General features: G+C 49.3%; 2 protein-coding genes across 2 annotated transcripts in view; both read left to right on the plus strand.

Annotated features, from left to right (window-relative positions):
- The window catches only part of LOC140116879 (uncharacterized), a 95710-nt gene that overhangs the window by 45861 nt on the left and 31032 nt on the right, over nt 1–18817 (plus strand). The window lies entirely within an intron of this gene.
- LOC140119912 (gastrula zinc finger protein XlCGF66.1-like) overlaps nt 5279–18817 on the plus strand; it is a 35515-nt gene continuing 21976 nt past the window's right edge. The window contains exon 1 of the mRNA XM_072139349.1: nt 5279–5339. The gene's annotated coding sequence lies outside the window, so the exon portion shown is untranslated. The remainder of the gene's footprint in view (nt 5340–18817) is intronic.

The raw sequence follows: 18817 nt of genomic DNA on the forward strand, positions 1-18817 counted from the left end.
CGTGCGCCATTGTCCATCCTCTGTCAGGTCTGACCGGGGGATTCCTGGCAGTCAACGCTCACGTACTACTGTCACGGCTGCTGTGGGGAGCTGGGGGGTGGTAGGAGTAGTAGCAGCTCCATCAGCAGCAGCTTAAGTTTGGATTCCTTAATGAGCAATTTCCTTCACCCGCCTAGTGAGGAGGATAGCCGCCACCAGCAGCAGCAGGACATGGAGCAGACCCTGCACCAGCAGGTGGTGCCCTACTTGGACAGCACTTTACCACCTCAGGTAGAGGATCCCAGCCAAACTTGATGCGTGGCCCCAACTTGCATAGTCTGCAGTAGAGAAACTGTCCTGCCCGGCCAGTAGTGTGACATCAGAGCGGGTGTTCAGTGCGGCGGGGGCCATCGTTACCCCAATGAGAACCCGCTTGTCCACCTGTAATGTGGAGAGACTGATTTCAACTCACCAATGCCTTATGCATCAGATTACTTCAGCCATGACGCCTCCCCCAAATGTTGAGAAATGAGTCTGGGTTCAAACTACCTGCCTCAGCCACGATTCTGATGCTGCCACCCGCCTGATGCCACACATCTGCTGCTAGTTGCTCTATCTGCCTCCTACCATCTTTACCAGGGACTGGAATTGTCCACCACCTCCACACTCTATCATTGTGCCACTCTGCGGGCTCCTGCTGCTTCTGATGCCACCTTCACACTATATCATTGTGCCACTCTGCAGGCTCCTGCTGATGCCACCTTCACACTATATCATTGTGCCACTCTGCAGGCTCCTGCTGCTTCTGATGCCACCTTCACACTATATCATTGTGCCACTCTGCGGGCTCCTGCTGCTGCTGATGCCACCTTCACACTATATCATTGTGCCACTCTGTGGGCCCCTGCTGCTGCTGATGCCACCTCCACACTATATCATTGTGCCACTCTGCAGGCTCCTGCTGCTGCTGACGTTACCTCCACACTATATCATTGTGCCACTCTGTGGGCTCCTGCTTCTGCTGACGCCACCTCCACACAATATCATTGTGCCACTCTGTGGGCTCCTGCTTCTGCTGACGCCACCTCCACACTATATCATTGTGCCACTCTGTGGGATCCTGCTGCTGACGCCACCTCCACACTCTATCATTGTACCACTCTGTGGCCTACCATGTTGTCGCCACCTCCACACCTCTGACCTCATGCTGCTTCTGCTGTTGCCACCTTTGCAGTTCTTTTTTGGAAAAGACCTGATATTTTCAGGAAAACTAATGTAGGATGCATGTGGCGTCTCTAATCTTCAAATTCAAATTTAAATGGAAAATTTCAACTTCAAATTAATTTCAAACTTCGTCATTGTGCCACAATGTTGCCTCCCCTGCTGCTGCTTCCCCTGACGCTGCCACCTCCAAACTCTATCAGTGTGCCACTCTGTGGCTTTCCATGTTGCTGCCACCGGCACCTCCACGCTCTGTCATTGTGCCAGAATGTGGTCTCCTCTGCTGTGGGCTATGTGGGCTCCTGCTGCCACCTCCACACTCTGTCATTGTGCCACTTTGTGGCCTACCATGTTTCCGCTACCTCCATAATTTATCATTGTGCCACTCTGCGGCCTACTCATGCTGCTGCCAACTGACCGCTGTCTCCCTGGAACACCCTGTGATTTCCATAATGCTGTTTTCACCATCCATCACTCTATGACGTTGCCAGTGTTTGGTTTTCCCCTTCATTTCATCTGCCAGAAGGAATGAAAAGCTTCAGGATTGATAGCCAAAAGCAGGTGTACAGAACACAGAGGACATGCAAGTATCCCATTTACTGGTCATCTCTGTTCTGGGTCCACTCCTGTTTGTTTTTGGCTTTAGCAATACTGATGGATTATTGACTGATTGAAAGTGGACACTGACAGAGGAAATGAAGGGATAAATGATCAGTGACGTCAATGCAGAATTACTGCCGTCACCCTCTCCACTCTTTTGGGGGGTTTCTACATGTATCGGCACTGGTTCTGTCGTAATCTATGGAATCATCTGATGTCAGTGTAAAAAGAGTGCACTCTTTGATGTTATAGTGGGATCTTGGCCCTCGGTCGTTTCGAGCTTGCACAGATGTTACCTTGTCAGGCAGCGTTGCCATTTCACTTATTTGGGGAAGCTGGCCTCTGTAAGTGGAATTGATCAGTGAAGCGATTCTAAGAGCGGCGGCTGTCATGTGCATGTCATACTAAAACACAGCATTGTTTGAAGACCAAACCACGCTCCCTATGCATATCTAAGCGTGGCACAACGTTCTACAACACCTTACAGGCTCTCTGCAGCCAGGAAATACCTGTTTTTAACATGATTCGTCATGATTCAGTTCGCGCCGAATCAAATAAAAAAAAAAAATTTGGAGAATCAGGATGAACCGAATTTTAACAAATTTGCCCATCTCTAGTCAAAGCTTTGTATAGCAAACCCATAGGCCAGGGTCTGTCTCCCACCATCCATCTTCAGAAAGGGATGCGGCAGGGCTGCCCTCTCTCCCCCCTACTGTTCCACCTATTCCTGGAACCACAACAAGACATGTTATAGAAGACAGCATATATGATGGGATAAGGGAGGGAAAGCAGGAGGTTCACTGGCTGGTTTTGCAGATGATATGCTGCTATTTTAGTGTTCATACAAATAAAATTATCTGAGTTAAAGTGGTGGGAATGGGCTACCTTTGACCCTACTAAAGCGAGCGCAGCTTCTTAAGAGGGTCAAAAATTACAAACAACATTTGTCCACTTTTTATGGAAGGGGAAAAGGCTGTATATAGCTTATAACAAGCTAGCTCTAACAAAAGAGAATGGGGGTATCCAAGCCCCTGTGATAAGAGGCTACAACTTTGCTTAGTTTAGATACATTAGCGACCGGGTGCACAGTACTCAACATTACTCTAAGACTAACAGCAGCTGGTGGAGCCAAATATTAAACTTTATGCATGATTACGTCTCAAAGCGCATCTTTCACTAGGATTAAGGATTGTAAACCAAGCACACAGTCATACGTGCAGGATCTGCTCTTGTCTTCAATTCTTATGCCCTGTTTTTTTTTTTTAAAGGCTTTTAAAATTAGGCACATGTGCCCCATGTTTCGCGTCCCCGGAGTTCACCTTCTTCTTCCTGGTGCATGTAAGTGCATTGTCAGTGTATAATGCGCTGTGCCGGGAGTCACTAAGATTCTGCGCCCGATATCCTGCATGTGTCACTTCCCCGCTCAGGTCCCTGGAGTTCACCTTCTTCTTCCTGGTGCATGTAAGTGCATTGTCCGTGTATAATGCGCTGTGCGGGGAGTCACTAAGATCCTGCGCCCGATATCCTGCATGTGTCGCTTCCCCGCTCAGGTCCCAGGAGTTCACCTTCTTCCTGGTGCATGTAAGTGCATTGTCTGTGTATAATGCACTGTGCCGGGAGTCACTAAGATTCTGCGCCCGATATCCTGCATGTGTCGCTTCCCTGCTCAGGTCCCCGGAGTTCACCTTCTTCTTCCTGGTGCATGTAAGTGCATTGTCTGTGTATAATGTGCTGTGCGGGGAGTCACTAAGATCCTGCACCCGATATCCTGCATGTGTCGCTTCCCCGCTCAGGTCCCGGAGTTCACCTTCTTCTTCCCGGTGTAAGTCAGTGCATTGTCTTGCGACACAATTTGAAAGTTAAATTCTGCGCTCAGTCCAAATCAGTCGGCCCCCCGATTAGTGTCACATGGAAGCAGCGCAGCTGTGACAGAAAACTGTCGTAGTCATGTGCGACACAATCCCAGCGCAAACACCTGCTAAATACCATTCCGAGCCGTGCAATCCCCCCAAAAAATCACAAAGTCTGACCCTTAGTAAATGAGCCCCTATGTCCTATGTCTTTTATTTGATGAATAATACATAAATGAACAAACAAGGTTGATCAATTTGGAATACAGGCGGTCCCCTACTTAAGGACACCCGACTTACAGATAATCCTTAGTTACAGACAGGCCCCTCTGCCCTCTGTGACCTCTCTGGATGTTACTATAGTCCCAGGCTGCAATGATCAGCTGTACGGTGTCTGTAATGAAGATTTATTGATAATTCTTGGTCCCATTACAGCAAAAAATGTGAAACTCCAATTGTCACCGAGGCAAAATTTTTTTTTTTTGCCTGGAACTATTCAACTTACATACAAATTCAACTTGGAACCTATCATGTACGTAACCCGGGGACGGCCTGTACTGAGGACCTCACCTAGGGACATAAAAATCGTGAAGCGATAATACAGGACGGGGAACGTCAACTATGTGTTATATTTTAGGCTTGTAAATAAATAAGATCTCAGTTATGAACGCAATTATATAATACGAGAAAGTGCTTCTCCTAACATAACTAAGGCTTAGAGTACATACAACGCCAAGGTCTAAGACCTCCCCATAGTCAATGATTCACCTTTTCGTCTGGCACGCTAATCTTCCCCTTCTCTACGCGCGTTTCGGCGCCAGCCTTCGTCCGGGGATAGTGTCAGTCTAACTACGCTGGGATTTTATACATCGACTGACCAACGACGAATCTGTCCGGGAGGAGCAACCCCCCCTGTATCCTGCTCCATGCACGTGATGCGAACGTCATGGGAAGAGACAGGATCAGCTGACCAGGGGGCGTGTCCCACCACACGCGTGCGCACCCAGACAGGTGATAGGTCAGTGGGTGCATTCTTGTAAAAATATAGATGTGAGGCATCAAAACTGAAAGTCAAGGATTTTTGTTGCCATCTACACGGTACGGCGGCCATACATGGTGTGAATGTGGCCTTATAGACGAGTCAGAACACCTTAAGGCTACATTCACACTGCCATATAGCGGACATATATATACGGGCAATGTATATTGGGACGATATACGTCCCCCATAGACGGCAATGGACACATGGCGCCCACACGTACGGCGCTGTACCCGGTGAAAAGATAGGACATGTCCAATGGCGCTGCGCTCAGCTCCTCCTCTCCCCGGCGCCGCCATGTGCCCGCCACGCTACGGTACGGCAGTGTGAATGCGGCCTTAGGTGTAGAAAGTGTTGTTATCCTGGAGGCAAATGCTAGGCAATGCTAATAAAGGGCAGGGACATTGCAGGGTGTAATGAGACGCACAACACAGGACACTACTGTCACCTGCCATATACATTGTACATCTACCACGTGCCGGAGCCCCGCCCCTCAGTGACATCACACTCCCCGGGTCACATGACTAGTGGATGGTGAACAGAGGCCCCGCCCCTTCAATGACATCACACCCCCAGGGTCACATGACTAGTGGATACTGAGCAGGAGACTTGTGTGAGGTAGAGAGTGTCCTGCACTGAGGAGAGAAGAGGTAAGTGACCAGAGGAGGGACTACAACTCCCAGCATGCTCCAGGAGCACACACACTATATGGAGGGACTACAACTCCCAGCATGCTCCAGGAGCACACACACTATATGGAGGGACTACAACTCCCAGCATGCTCCAGGAGCACACACACTATATGGAGGGACTACAACTCCTAGCATGCTCCAGGAGCACACACACTATATGGAGGGACTACAACTCCTAGCATGCTCCAGGAGCACACACACTATATGGAGGGACTACAACTCCTAGCATGCTCCAGGAGCACACACACTATATGGAGGGACTACAACTCCTAGCATGCTCCAGGTGCACACACACTATATGGAGGGACTACAACTCCCAGCATGCTCCAGGAGCACACACACTATATGGAGGGACTACAACTCCCAGCATGCTCCAGGAGCACACACACTATATGGAGGGACTACAACTCCCAGCATGCTCCAGGAACACACACACTATATGGAGGGACTACAGCTCCCAGCATGCTCCAGGAGCACACACACACTATATGGAGGGACTACAACTCCCAGCATGCTCCAGGAGGGCACACACTATATGGAGGGACTACAACTCCCAGCATGCTCCAGGAGCACACACACTATATGGAGGGACTACAACTCCCAGCATGCTCCAGGAGCTCACACACTATATGGAGGGACTACAACTCCCAGCATGCTCCAGGAGCACACACACTATATGGAGGGACTACACCTCCCAGCATGCTCCAGGTCCCTCCATGTGGGGTCCAGTATGTGCTATTAGTGAGGAGCGGCACAGTCCAGCGCCATCACTCCTCCCTCAGTCCAGTGACCTCCCCTCCAGTGTCTGGAGAATCCCCATCTGTCACATCACACATGTCATGGACACAATTGCTTCATATAGAGTTTGCTCTTAGTTCTTGTCATGTTTCCTCAGGTTCTATAGATCCAGGACTCCCAGAGGTTTCTCCTAAAGATGATCCTTTCCATCAATGATCCACCAGGGATCCGGGAGAAGGACAGAGAGCAGATGGCGGCCAGGATCCTGGAGCTCACCCTGGAGATGATCTCCTTGATAACCGGAGAGGTGAGAGTCTCCCAGGACACGGCTCTTATCTCTAGGAATAACAGCGGGAAATGACTGGAGAGGTGAAGGATTCTTAGGATCTATGTAGTGATCAGTGTCTCCCCATACACAGGATTACACAGTCTTATAGATTTACATCTGGGGCTCAAACCCCTAATCATTGTAAGGTGATTTTCAAATTAAATGAGTCTGTGTCCAGCGCTGGAATTGACTAACTTGAATGAAAAGACAAGACCTGTCCTTGCAGGAAGTTAGCAACAAGACTGACAAATTTATTGAGGTACCGACATTTATAGAAAATCATAAGGTACTTTACATAAGGCGTGTAATTAGGAAAGCAGCAACTATAATTGGGTGTTCTCACCCAGGAAATGTAATACTATTTGATAACTTCACACAAAGGAGTCTAATACTATTGGCTACATGCAAATACTGAAACTTCCCAGGTGTTCACCTGGATACCTTCCACTAGGTGGTGCTAGCGAACACTAAGCCTTTGTGTGCTGAGTGACCAAACCCAAACTTTAGTTATCACTACACAAAGTTATATGAAATGAATGCTGAGTCTTTAAAATGTCCGACAGTATGTAAGATGGCGTCTGAGTCCAGTGTAATATCTTTAACAATTCCCCCCTTTTGAGCTTTGCTGGCCTGTAACTCTGTCCTGAGTGACCTCCTCAAACTCCAGGTACATACAGGTAGGCTAAGCCCTTACCTGCTGGACTTGTTAACTCTTCACCAGATCCCCTGGAGGCCAGTCACTCGGGGGTTACAGGCCTGCATACTCAAATTACATAATTGTGTTTCCATAGTTTATGGGTTTATTAACAGGCTGGTTCTTCAACAAGATGGTATCCTCCGCTCCGGGCACTTCTCCTGTCGTGGTTCTTACCACCTGGACGGCCATCTGGGACATGGTGGACTTGATGAGGGGGACCACACAACACGCAATAAGTGACGAGAGCAAAATCACAATCCCCAATATCACCCCCACTTAAAGGAAACCCTTCCAATCCCCCAACTACAAAGTGAAGGACAAAATGTCCACCCCAGAGTTTCTCTTGAGTTCCCTGGACAGTCCTTCAATCTTTTCACGAGCATGGGTAATGGATCCATAGGGGGCGATGTCATCTGGGATGTACATGCAACAAGCCACTCCCACCATCTTACAGACTCCTCCCTTCTCAGCAAGGATCATGTCCAAAGCCATGCGGTTCTGGGAAGCATCTCGGATATAATTCACAAATCTCTGTTGATTACAATAACACCAGTTAACCCAACCAACATCTTTGCTCATAGCTCTCTGGGGAATAATGGATTCTAGACCTGCCCATATCTGATTGTGGGCCTTGTACTCATCTGGGACCCCCCTTGGTGCTCCCACTGTATCTATATAAACGTTGTCATCTAGGTGCTTCTCTCAGACCTCCAGAATCCTTTGGGATTCTCTACCTTTTCTTATGTGTCTGATCAACCTTATCCCTGGGGATCACGAGGAAGGAATACACAAGTGTTATCACCGTACACTCACCTTCCCAGCCTCTAGGCCTGACCTCACTCTCCTATCCCCACAAATCCTGTACACATCAGACACTGCTAATACAGGGTTACCTGTGCTGTCAATGTTATAGAACAGGGGTAGGGAACCTATGGCTCGGGAGCCATATGTGGCTCTTTTGATGGCTGCATCTGGCTCTCAGACAAATCATTGTTAAATAGCGATTGGCAGTGTGTACATCTAAGACACACAGTGCTGATCTCTGGATGCAGGCAGGGATGTTACCACTCCATGCGTCCTTCCAGTGACCAAGGTGCCATTGCCGCACCATTGCTTAGGTGACAGCACCTGTGTCATAGAGTAGAGCCGCATCCACTCTTCTCTATGACCCAGGTGCCATTGCCTAAGCAAAAATGGCAGTGGCGTCTGGGTCATAGAGAAGAGCGTGGAGTTATGAGAAGATGCTGAAGGGAAAGCAGGTAGGTGAGTATTCCCTTTTTTTTTTTTTTTGCTGTGACTACCTATCTAATGGGGGCGTGTGCTGGAGCTACCTATCTACTGGGAGCAATTATGTGCTGGCACTACATATCTACTGGGAGGCATGTGCTGTGACTACCCATCTACTGGGGGCAAGTATGTGCTGGCACTAGATATCTACTGGGGAAGCATGTGCTGTGGCTACCCATCTACTGGGAGGCATGTGCTGTGACTACCTATCTACTGGGGCCTGGGGGCATGTGATGGGGCTACCTGTCTACTGGGAGGTATTTGCTCTGGCTACCTATCTACTGGGGGCATGTGCTATGACTACCTTTCTACCTTGGGCATGTGCTGTGGATACCTATCTATTGCGGAGCATGTGCTGTGGCTACCTATCTACTGGGGAGCATGTGCTGTGACTACCAATCTACTGGGGGGCATGTGCTGGGGCTAGCTGTCTATTTGGGTGCATGTGCTGTGGCAACCTATCTACTGAGAGACATGTGCCGTGGCTACCTATATACTTGGATGCATGTGCATATTGTATGGCTCTCGCAGAATTACATTTTAAAATATGTGGCGTTCATGGCTCTCTCAGCCAAAAAGGTTCCTGACCCCTGTTATAGAAGGTCATTGTCTTGTTGCACCAAGCATAGGTAAAGTCTCCTACCCTGGGGGCATCCTGGTCACCCCTATAGATACAGTGATAGTCATGGTTAGGGTGTCCCTGAGCATACAGTCAGTCAGAAGAGACCAGCTAGCAGGAAGAATAAGTAAGCGTGGAAGCGTGCTGACTTCCCTCTAGCTTCACAGACGTGGCACTGGTCAGCAGGACTTGGAAAGGACCGTCGTTGCGAGGCTCCAGACTTTCTCTCTGGTGTCTCTTCACCACCTGTAGTCTCCAGACTTCAGGTTATGCATCCTGAGGTCTCTGTCTGGATCTGAAAAAGTAATCAGAAAGACTTTGCGGACCTTTTCCAAGGCCTGGCTCAACTGTATGGCATGTTCCACCTGGTTTCCTAGTAGAGGTCTAGTCTGGGTGCATAGCCAAAAAAATACTTCAAAGGGGGACAATCCCATCTTTCTGTTGGGGGTGTTCCTAACTGAATAGTGGGCAGCAGGAAAGCATTCGCTCCATGGTTTCCCTGCTTCCATGGCCTCATGGATCTCTAACTTAAGAGTGCCATTTATTCTCTCAAACCCACAACTAATTCGGGAAGGGGTGTGCAGGGCCTCTTCTACACCCAGGAGGGACAAGGCTTTAGGTCTTTACCTGTCCAGTGAAGTGGGTTCTGCAACGGGACTCTATGGTCTCTGGAAGTCCAAACCTGCAGAAAAATCTCACTCACCACCTTCTCGGCTGCGGCTCTGGCAGTAGCCTTGGTCATGGGAGAAGCTTCTGGCCACCCTGGAAAGAGATCAATGCACACAGGCACGTACTCCTACGTACCACTTTTTGGTAGCTGGATAAAATCCATCTGCAGTCTCTGGAAGGGATACAGCGGCTTGGGTGTCACCTTCTGTGGGGTCTTTACCACCTTACCCGGGTTGTGGCGGGCACAGACTATACAGGCTTTCACTAGTCTAGTGACAGGGGTAGTAATGTCCGGGGTAAACCACTGGTGGTTTATGAGCACTAGCATGGCCATTTTGGATGTGTGTGTCCGTGGGCTACTTGACTTACTGTCGGGTGCAGGGCTCTGGGCAGGCACACCCTCTCTCCCAGCATCCAGGTCCCATCGGCATCTGGGCTCCAGCTTTCCTCCACACTCCCTTCACTTCTGATGACACTCGGGCCACCAGGGACTGGAACACCTGTGGATCAAACTTTCCAACTCGGAACTCACCGCTGAGACTTCAGGACAGTCTCTGGGATCCATCTGTGCAGCCGCCTTCGCCATCCCGTCAGCCACATACTTGCCCTTGGCTTGTGGAGTTACCAAATTGTGTGTGCTTTTAGTTTTACTATCCTCACCTCTTGTGGAAGTAAGAGAGCATCCATGAGCTCTATAACCAGCGTGCCATGCTTAGAGGGGTTCCCTGCAGAGGTGAGGAAATCTCTAGCCTTCCATATGGGTTCATAGTCGTGTTTAGACCCCAGAACTATACCTTGAGTATAGATGTTCGCCCTTTTACCTTCCACCAGCTGTAGCACTTCCCTGAGTGCCATCACTTCACCTCCTGCACTGACCTGTGTGGAGGGAGTGGTTCTGCTCGTACTACCTCATGTGCGCCACTGACCACTGCATATCCAGTGTAGAGCCGTCTGTCTTCTCCTGCAGACCTGGAGCCATCTATGAGAAAAAACTCAACATCTGGGTTAATTACCCTTCTCTCCCCCCCTCTCTGAATCCTGGAAGACTGGCGATAGAATGAAGGATTCAGAGCTGTGCACCTTATCAGTGTATCCTGGGGAATCAGGAGTGCACACTGGAGTCTGAGCTGTCTGGCCTTTGCTCAGATGCTTGGGCTGTATTTGGGTGAGGACACTGTGCAAGGTATGTGGGGTTTGCACTGTAACTGAGTGATCTAGGATCAACTCACTGGCCTTGCTGCGCAGATTGCTGGCTGCAGCTACTGACACATGAGGGGCTCCCCTCACGACTCAGTCTAACCGGGCCTAATAACGGGCCACTTGGGAGGCCACCACGTTCCTGGGCTAGGACACCTGTGGCCTAGATACTCCGTGCAAAATAAAATAAAAGGTCTGGTTCAATAGGATGTGCCTAGGGCCAGGGCAGACAGGATTTGCCAGCTTAAGGCTATGGAATGCATCAATTGCCTCCTGACTAAGGGCAAATGGAGAAGAGGCAATTCAATTATCAAGGGGCAACATCAGGCTGGAGGCAGCAGACCTTATCCCAGGCTGCAGGAGCTGGCCAATCCTAGAATCATGTGAAGAGGCTTAGGGCCTCAGGGCAGGGGCACATTCTGGACTGCCAGCTTTCTTTCCTCTATCAGGTGTCTGCCTGTGGCTGAGAAGCAGTGGCCTAGGAAGACCACCTTCTCCTGGCAGTACTGGAGTTTGTCTCAGGAAACTTTGCAACCCTTCTGGAACAGAAAACACATAAGGTCAATAAATGCATCCTGGCAAACAACAACAGTAGGTCCTCCGCATACTGATAAGGAGAACATCCAGTAAGGGGCTAGTCTGCCAGTCTACTCCCTGTAGGGCCGTGTAGTATGGAGTACTGGCTGGGGGAGTTTTACCCCCCCTGTGGGAGTCTACATCAGATATACTGAAATACTACACTGGTAAAGGCAAATAGGTCCTGGCAATCCTCATGTAGGGGCACAGAGAGGAAAACATTTGCCAACAGGGAAGAGTTCTACAATGAAAGGCACTAACTCTATTTGGGGGGGGGGCTTTCAGAAGAGGGGGACTGTTCTTGCTGACATCCTTGTCCATTACCACCCCCCTTGTTCCCCCTTGTCCCGCCCTGTTGCGGCCGTCTAGTTTCCTAGACTGTGTCTCTTTGTATTCTTATCACAAGCAAATTCCTTTAAGTCTTTTAGATTGTCAGCTCTGTTTCCCCCACTCAACACAGATGCTTTCTGTGTGCTTCAAGGCCACTTCTCACAGACACAGATAAGACAAAGCCCAGCTGCACAGCTGCACAGAAATCTCCTCCTGATTAACTCTTTCAACTCCAGAAAGCAGGTACCAGAGACATTGCAACACTTTTTCTACTAATTTTTCTGCAATTGTCAGAATCAAATAAGTTTAAAAATAAAATAAACAAAATAAACAAACAGCGTTGCACACTCAAGACTCTTAGCAAATGTTTGAAATTGATGAAAATATTCATCTGCCGGCATTTTATTTCAAACATCCGCCAGGACACCTCAAGGGTGACTCGGCTGCTATCCTACAACCAGCCTACAGTGTAGAATCATAGGCAATTAACTTTCAGGGACTTGAAAACAATATACTGTCTTAAGATGGCCGCCAGTGAAAAATGGTAAGGCGTGTCATCTTCTCTAACCCCCCAGATACGGGGGTGGAGTCTAAGAGGGTGCTGGTCTGCATTCCAAAAGAGATTTTTTTTTTTTTTTTTAATGGGCACTCTCTAGGATTCCTGTCCCTCTGTTCTGGTCCGTCCGTAGTCACTGGTCTAAGTCTCCAGTAATCAACCCCATCCACTTTCCTTTGTCATTAACTCTCTACTTACATCAAAACAACCTTCTGCCTGGGTGTGCCACTTTTTGTCTTTGAGCCAGCCACCATTTTCATCAAGTGCTGTCTCCCACCTTTGCACACTCAGGGGATCATCTAACATACCCAAAAACTTCAAAACCTCATAACTTCCTTTTACCCACTCTTTACCTTTCCTGTGTTACACTATGTCAGTTGCCTTTTTAGGTCTGCAGTGTCCAGCTACAGTCTTACTTTGCTCACTACCCATTTTGTGGAATCTGTGTGGAATACCTGATTTTGTTCAAGGGCTATAGATATCCTCCGTACATACAGCTCCAGACTACCCCGCTAACTATCAGTAAGTACAAATTAGAGACCTTCACACAATATTTCAGAAATCAAGGAGATTACGCTCAACTGTAAAATTCCCGTCAGTGTCCCTCTTGTCTCTGCTGTCCTTCCGCATCACGGGGCCGCATCAATCCCGAAGGAATGATACGTAAATTTGGCCAGAATTTGTCTCTGCAAACTTCCAGATTCTATCCGCGCTTACATGAACAAAATCTCCACCATCACAAACTTTCTGAACTATCTCAACAATCCACAAGAGGGCACTGCAGACCTTTTTCTACAACATACATTGTCATGTCAAGTCTCTGTCAGTCGATCACCTTACAAGAGGTCCTTTATCACATAAAGTGAACATACTATTATATATGGACATATAAGGCAACGTGCATAATATCACACAAGGAGATGACCTTACCCAGTCCATTTCAGCCAGTGAAACAGAACTACAGTCAAGGCAGACAAAAATAGACTTGACTTACCCCGACGAGCGCTCATTGTCAGTTCTGGTCACTGGCCGCCTGGACTCTTGCGGAGGTCACCTCGATGGCTAGATGCCCATAAAAGTATGCCCACCCAGGAAGACGCCACTTCTTATAGATTTACATCTGGGGCTCAAACCCCTAATCATTGTAAGGTGATTTTCAAATTAAATGAGTCTGTGTCCAGCGCTGGAATTGACTAACTTGAATGAAAAGACAAGACCTGTCCTTGCAGGAAGTTAGCAACAAGACTGACAAATTTATTGAGGTACCGACATTTATAGAAAATCATAAGGTACTTTACATAAGGCGTGTAATTAGGAAAGCAGCAACTATAATTGGGTGTTCTCACCCAGGAAATGTAATACTATTTGATAACTTCACACAAAGGAGTCTAATACTATTGGCTACATGCAAATACTGAAACTTCCCAGGTGTTCACCTGGATACCTTCCACTAGGTGGTGCTAGCGAACACTAAGCCTTTGTGTGCTGAGTGACCAAACCCAAACTTTAGTTATCACTACACAAAGTTATATGAAATGAATGCTGAGTCTTTAAAATGTCCGACAGTATGTAAGATGGCGTCTGAGTCCAGTGTAATATCTTTAACAACAGTAGTGAAGAAGTCGTCTGGTGAGTGTGTGACCCCCCGTGTGTCAGGAGGATGGACCCAGAGCCCCATCACCGAGCCTCCACCTCATTCACTGATACATGAGCAGAAGATCCTAGAACTTACCTCCAGGATCACTGAGCTGCTGAGCGGAGAGGTGAGCGCTGCCGGGAATGCTGGGACATTGTACAATAACACAAGGGAGGGGTCTGGGTGATGACTGTGTCATTGTGGGTGTCAGGTTCCTATAAGGTGTCAGGACGTCACTGTCTATTTCTCCATGGAGGAGTGGGAGTATATAGAAGGACACAAGGACCAGTACAAGGACATCATGATGGAGGACCACCAGCCCCTCACATCACCAGGTAAGAGGAGACCTTCCTGATTATAGAGGACAGAGCAGGTGTGAGGTCACCTCCTCCATCATCTCATCATCACATATAGACAATGTATCAGTCACTGTGTATATTTCCTATAGATGGATCCAGTCAGAGAAATCCACCAGAGAGATGTCCCCGTCCTGGAGATTCCCGAGATATTACACAGGAACCAGAGAGATGTCCCAGTCCTGGAGATTCCCGAGATATTACACAGGAACCAGAGAGATGTCCCAGTCCTGGAGATTCCCGGGATATTACACAGGAACCAGAGAGATGTCCCAGTCCTGAAGATTCCCGAGATATTACACAGGAACCAGAGAGATGTCCCAGTCCTGGAGATTCCCGGGATATTACACAGGATCCAGAGAGATGTCCCAGTCCTGGAGATTCCCGGGATATTACACAGGATCCAGAGAGATGTCCCAGTCCTGGAGATTCCCGGGATATTACACAGGATCCAGAGAGATGTCCCAGTCCTGGAGATTCCCGAGATATTAAAGAGGAGCCGGAGGAGAACGTCCCACTGGATCATCAGGTAGGTGGAGCTGAGGTTCCTGTGAATCCTCTATAGATGGATGTAATGAAGCTACTGACCTTCTCCAGCAGCAGTGGGTGGAGGGTCTATGACTCCTCTTAGTATTATTAGTGGAGGAAGAGTATGGAGTTGTAGTAATAAGTCGGATCTATTTAGTACATCACCTGCAGGTCTCCATCTTCTGTTAATGAACTTCACCATAGAACCTGACTTGGGTCACACTACGATGGTGGTTGGTGGTAAGGGGCTGGTGCTCAGTACTTGCCCCCAGGCCCCGGTTGATCTCTCCTGATGCTGAGGCTGCACTTCCCTCTGGTGCAGTTTTGGCCTCCTATGTGCAGTCCTGAGGCATCGGCAGCCGGTCAGTGGCTCCATAGTGACACCAGCTCCTCAGTCTCCTCTCACCAGGGTCAGGAGAGATGTCCGGGGCTGCACCAGCAGTTTCTGTCCTCTATGCTCCTCTAGTACAGGGAAATGTCTCTGTGACCTCTGATCTGTGGGATGATATTGTTGGTCGCTGTGGTAGGTTATAACTGGAGGTTTCTGTCCATCACTTGGATATAAGAGAATCTCTGGAGACATTTCCTTGTTTTCTCATGTCCTTCATGTTGGATCTTTCCAGGAAAGTTGTGGTGGAAGGAGGAGCGGAGAGGAAATCCCCTCATCAGTGACAGAGGAGGGTAAGAGCCTTTCATGTATCTTGTGGGTTATTCTTCCCTTATACATTGCAGGGAGAGGTCACATCCAGGGGAGGAGATGGAGATGATAGTATATAAGGCTAGAAGAAGACGCACGTCTAGCCTTTAAGAATTAAACAAATGTTTTTCCCCATAACCCGTGATGTCTATGGTGATGGTATAACCTCCTCTCCTCTAGGTGTAGAGGATGCCCCCTGTCTATGGTGATGGTAGAACCTCCTCTCCTCTAGGTGTATAGGATGCTCCCTGTCTATGGTGATGGTATAACCTCCTCTCCTCTAGGTGTAGAGGATGCCCCCTGTCTATGGTGATGGTAGAACCTCCTCTCCTCTAGGTGTAGAGGATGCCCCCTGTCTATGGTGATGGTAGAACCACCTCTCATCTAGGTGTAGAGGATGCCCCCTGTCTATGGTGATGGTAGAACCTCCTCTCCTCTAGGTGTAGAGGATGCCCCCTGTCTATGGTGATGGTAGAACCTCCTCTCCTCTAGGTGTAGAGGATGCCCCCTGTCTATGGTGATGGTAGAACCTCCTCTCCTCTAGGTGTAGAGGATGTCCTCTGTCTATGGTGATGGTAGAACCTCCTCCTCTCCTCTAGGTGTAGAGGATGCCCCCTGTCTATGGTGATGGTAGAACCTCCTCTCCTCTAGGTGTAGAGGATGCCCCCTGTCTATGGTGATGGTAGAACCTCCTCTCCTCTAGGTGTAGAGGATGCCCCCTGTCTATGGTGATGGTAGAACCTCCTCTCCTCTAGGTGTAGAGGATGTCCACTGTCTATGGTGATGGTAGAACCTCCTCTCCTCTAGGTGTAGAGGTAGTCCCCTGTCTATGGTGATGGTAGAACCTCCTCTCCTCTAGGTGTAGAGGATGCCCCCTGTCTATGGTGATGGTAGAACCTCCTCTCCTCTAGGTGTAGAGGATGCCCCCTGTCTATGGTGATGGTAGAACCTCCTCTCCTCTAGGTGTAGAGGATGCCCCCTGTCTATGGTGATGGTAGATCCTCCTCTCCTCTAGGTGTAGAGGATGCCCCCTGTCTATGGTGATGGTAGAACCTCCTCTCCTCTAGGTGTAGAGGATGCCCCCTGTCTATGGTGATGGTAGAACCTCCTCTCCTCTAGGTATAGAGGATGCCCCCTGTCTATGGTGATGGTAGAGCCTCCTCTAAGTGTAGAGGATTCCCCTGTCTATGGTGATGGTAGAACCTCCTCTCCTCTAGGTGTAGAGGATGCCTCCTGTCTATGGTGATGGTAGAACCTCCTCTCCTCTAGGTGTAGAGGATGCCTCCTGTCTATGGTGATGGTAGAACCTCCTCTCCTCTAGGTGTAGAGGATGCCCCCCTGTCTATGGTGATGGTAGAATCTCCTCTCCTCTAGGTGTAGAGGATGTCCCCTGTCTATGGTGATGGTAGAGCCTCCTATCCTCTAGGTGTAGAGGATGCCCCCTGTTTTTGGTGATGGTAGAACCTCCTCTCCTCTAGGTGTAGAGGATGCCCCCTGTCTATGGTGATGGTAGAACCTCCTCTCCTCTAGGTGTAGAGGATGCCTCCTGTCCTATGGTGATGGTAGAATCTCCTTTTCTCTAGGTGTAGAGGATGCCCCCCTGTCTATGGTGATGGTAGAACCTCCTCTCCTCTAGGCGTAGAGGATGCCCCTGTCTATGGTGATGGTAGAACCTCCTCTTCTCTAGGTGTAGAGGATGTCCCCTTTCTTTGGTGATGGTAGAACCGCCTCTCCTCTAGGTGTAGAGGATGCCCCCTGTCTATGGGGATGGTAGGACCTCCTCTCCTCTAGGTGTAGAGGATGCTCCCTGTCTATGGTGATGGTAGAACCTCCTCTCCTCTAGGTGTAGAGGATGCCGCTGTCTATGGTGATGGTAGAACCTCCTCTCCTCTAGGTGTAGAGGATGCCGCTGTCTATGGTGATGGTAGAACCTCCTCTCCTCTAGGTGTAGAGGATGCCCCCTGTCTATGGTGATGGTAGAACCTCCTCTCCTCTAGGTGTAGAGGATGCCCCCTGTCTATGGTGATGGTAGAACCTCCTCTCCTCTAGGTGTAGAGGATGCCCCCTGTCTATGGTGATGGTAGAACCTCCTCTCCTCTAGGTGTAGAGGATGCCCCCTGTCTATGGTGATGGTAGAACCTCCTCTCCTCTAGGTGTATAGGATGTCCCCTGTCTATGGTGATGGTAGAACCTCCTCTCCTCTAGGTGTAGAGGATGCCCCCTGTCTATGGTGATGGTAGAACCTCCTCTCCTCTAGGCGTAGAGGATGCCTCCTGTCTATGGTGATGGTAGAACCTCCTCTCCTCTAGGCGTAGAGGATGCCCCCTGTCTATGGGGATGGTAGAACCTCCTCTCCTCTAGGTGTAGAGGATGTCCCCTGTGTATGGAGATGGTAAAGCCTCCTCTCTTCTAGGTGTAGAGGATGCCCCCTGTCTATGGTGATGGTAGAACCTCCTCTCCTCTAGGTGTAGAGGATGCCCCCTGTCTATGGTGATGGTAGAACCTCCTCTCCTCTTGGTGTAGAGGATGCCCCCTGTCTATGGTGATGGTAGAACCTCCTCTCCTCTAGGTGTAGAGGATGCCGCTGTCTATGGTGATGGTGGAACCTCCTCTCCTCTAGGTGTAGAGGATGCCCCCTGTCTATGGTGATGTTAGAACCTCCTCTCCTCTAGGTGTAGAGGATGCCCCCTGTCTATGGTCATGGTAGAACCTCCTCTCCTCTAGGTGTAGAGGATGCCCCCTGTCTATGGTGATGGTAGAACCTCCTCTCCTCTAGGTGTAGAGGATGCCCCCTGTCTATGGTGATGGTAGAACCTCCTCTCCTCTAGGTGTAGAGGATGCCTCCTGTCTATGGTGATGGTAGAACCTCCTCTCCTCTAGGCGTAGAGGATGCCCCCTGTCTATGGGGATGGTAGAACCTCCTCTCCTCTAGGTGTAGAGGATGTCCCCTGTGTATGGAGATGGTAAAGCCTCCTCTCTTCTAGGTGTAGAGGATGCCCCCTGTCTATGGTGATGGTAGAACCTCCTCTCCTCTAGGTGTAGAGGATGCCCCCTGTCTATGGTGATGGTAGAACCTCCTCTCCTCTTGGTGTAGAGGATGCCCCCTGTCTATGGTGATGGTAGAACCTCCTCTCCTCTAGGTGTAGAGGATGCCGCTGTCTATGGTGATGGTGGAACCTCCTCTCCTCTAGGTGTAGAGGATGCCCCCTGTCTATGGTGATG

This window comes from Engystomops pustulosus, chromosome 2 (genome assembly GCF_040894005.1).
Source record: "Engystomops pustulosus chromosome 2, aEngPut4.maternal, whole genome shotgun sequence".
Taxonomy (NCBI): domain Eukaryota; kingdom Metazoa; phylum Chordata; class Amphibia; order Anura; family Leptodactylidae; genus Engystomops; species Engystomops pustulosus.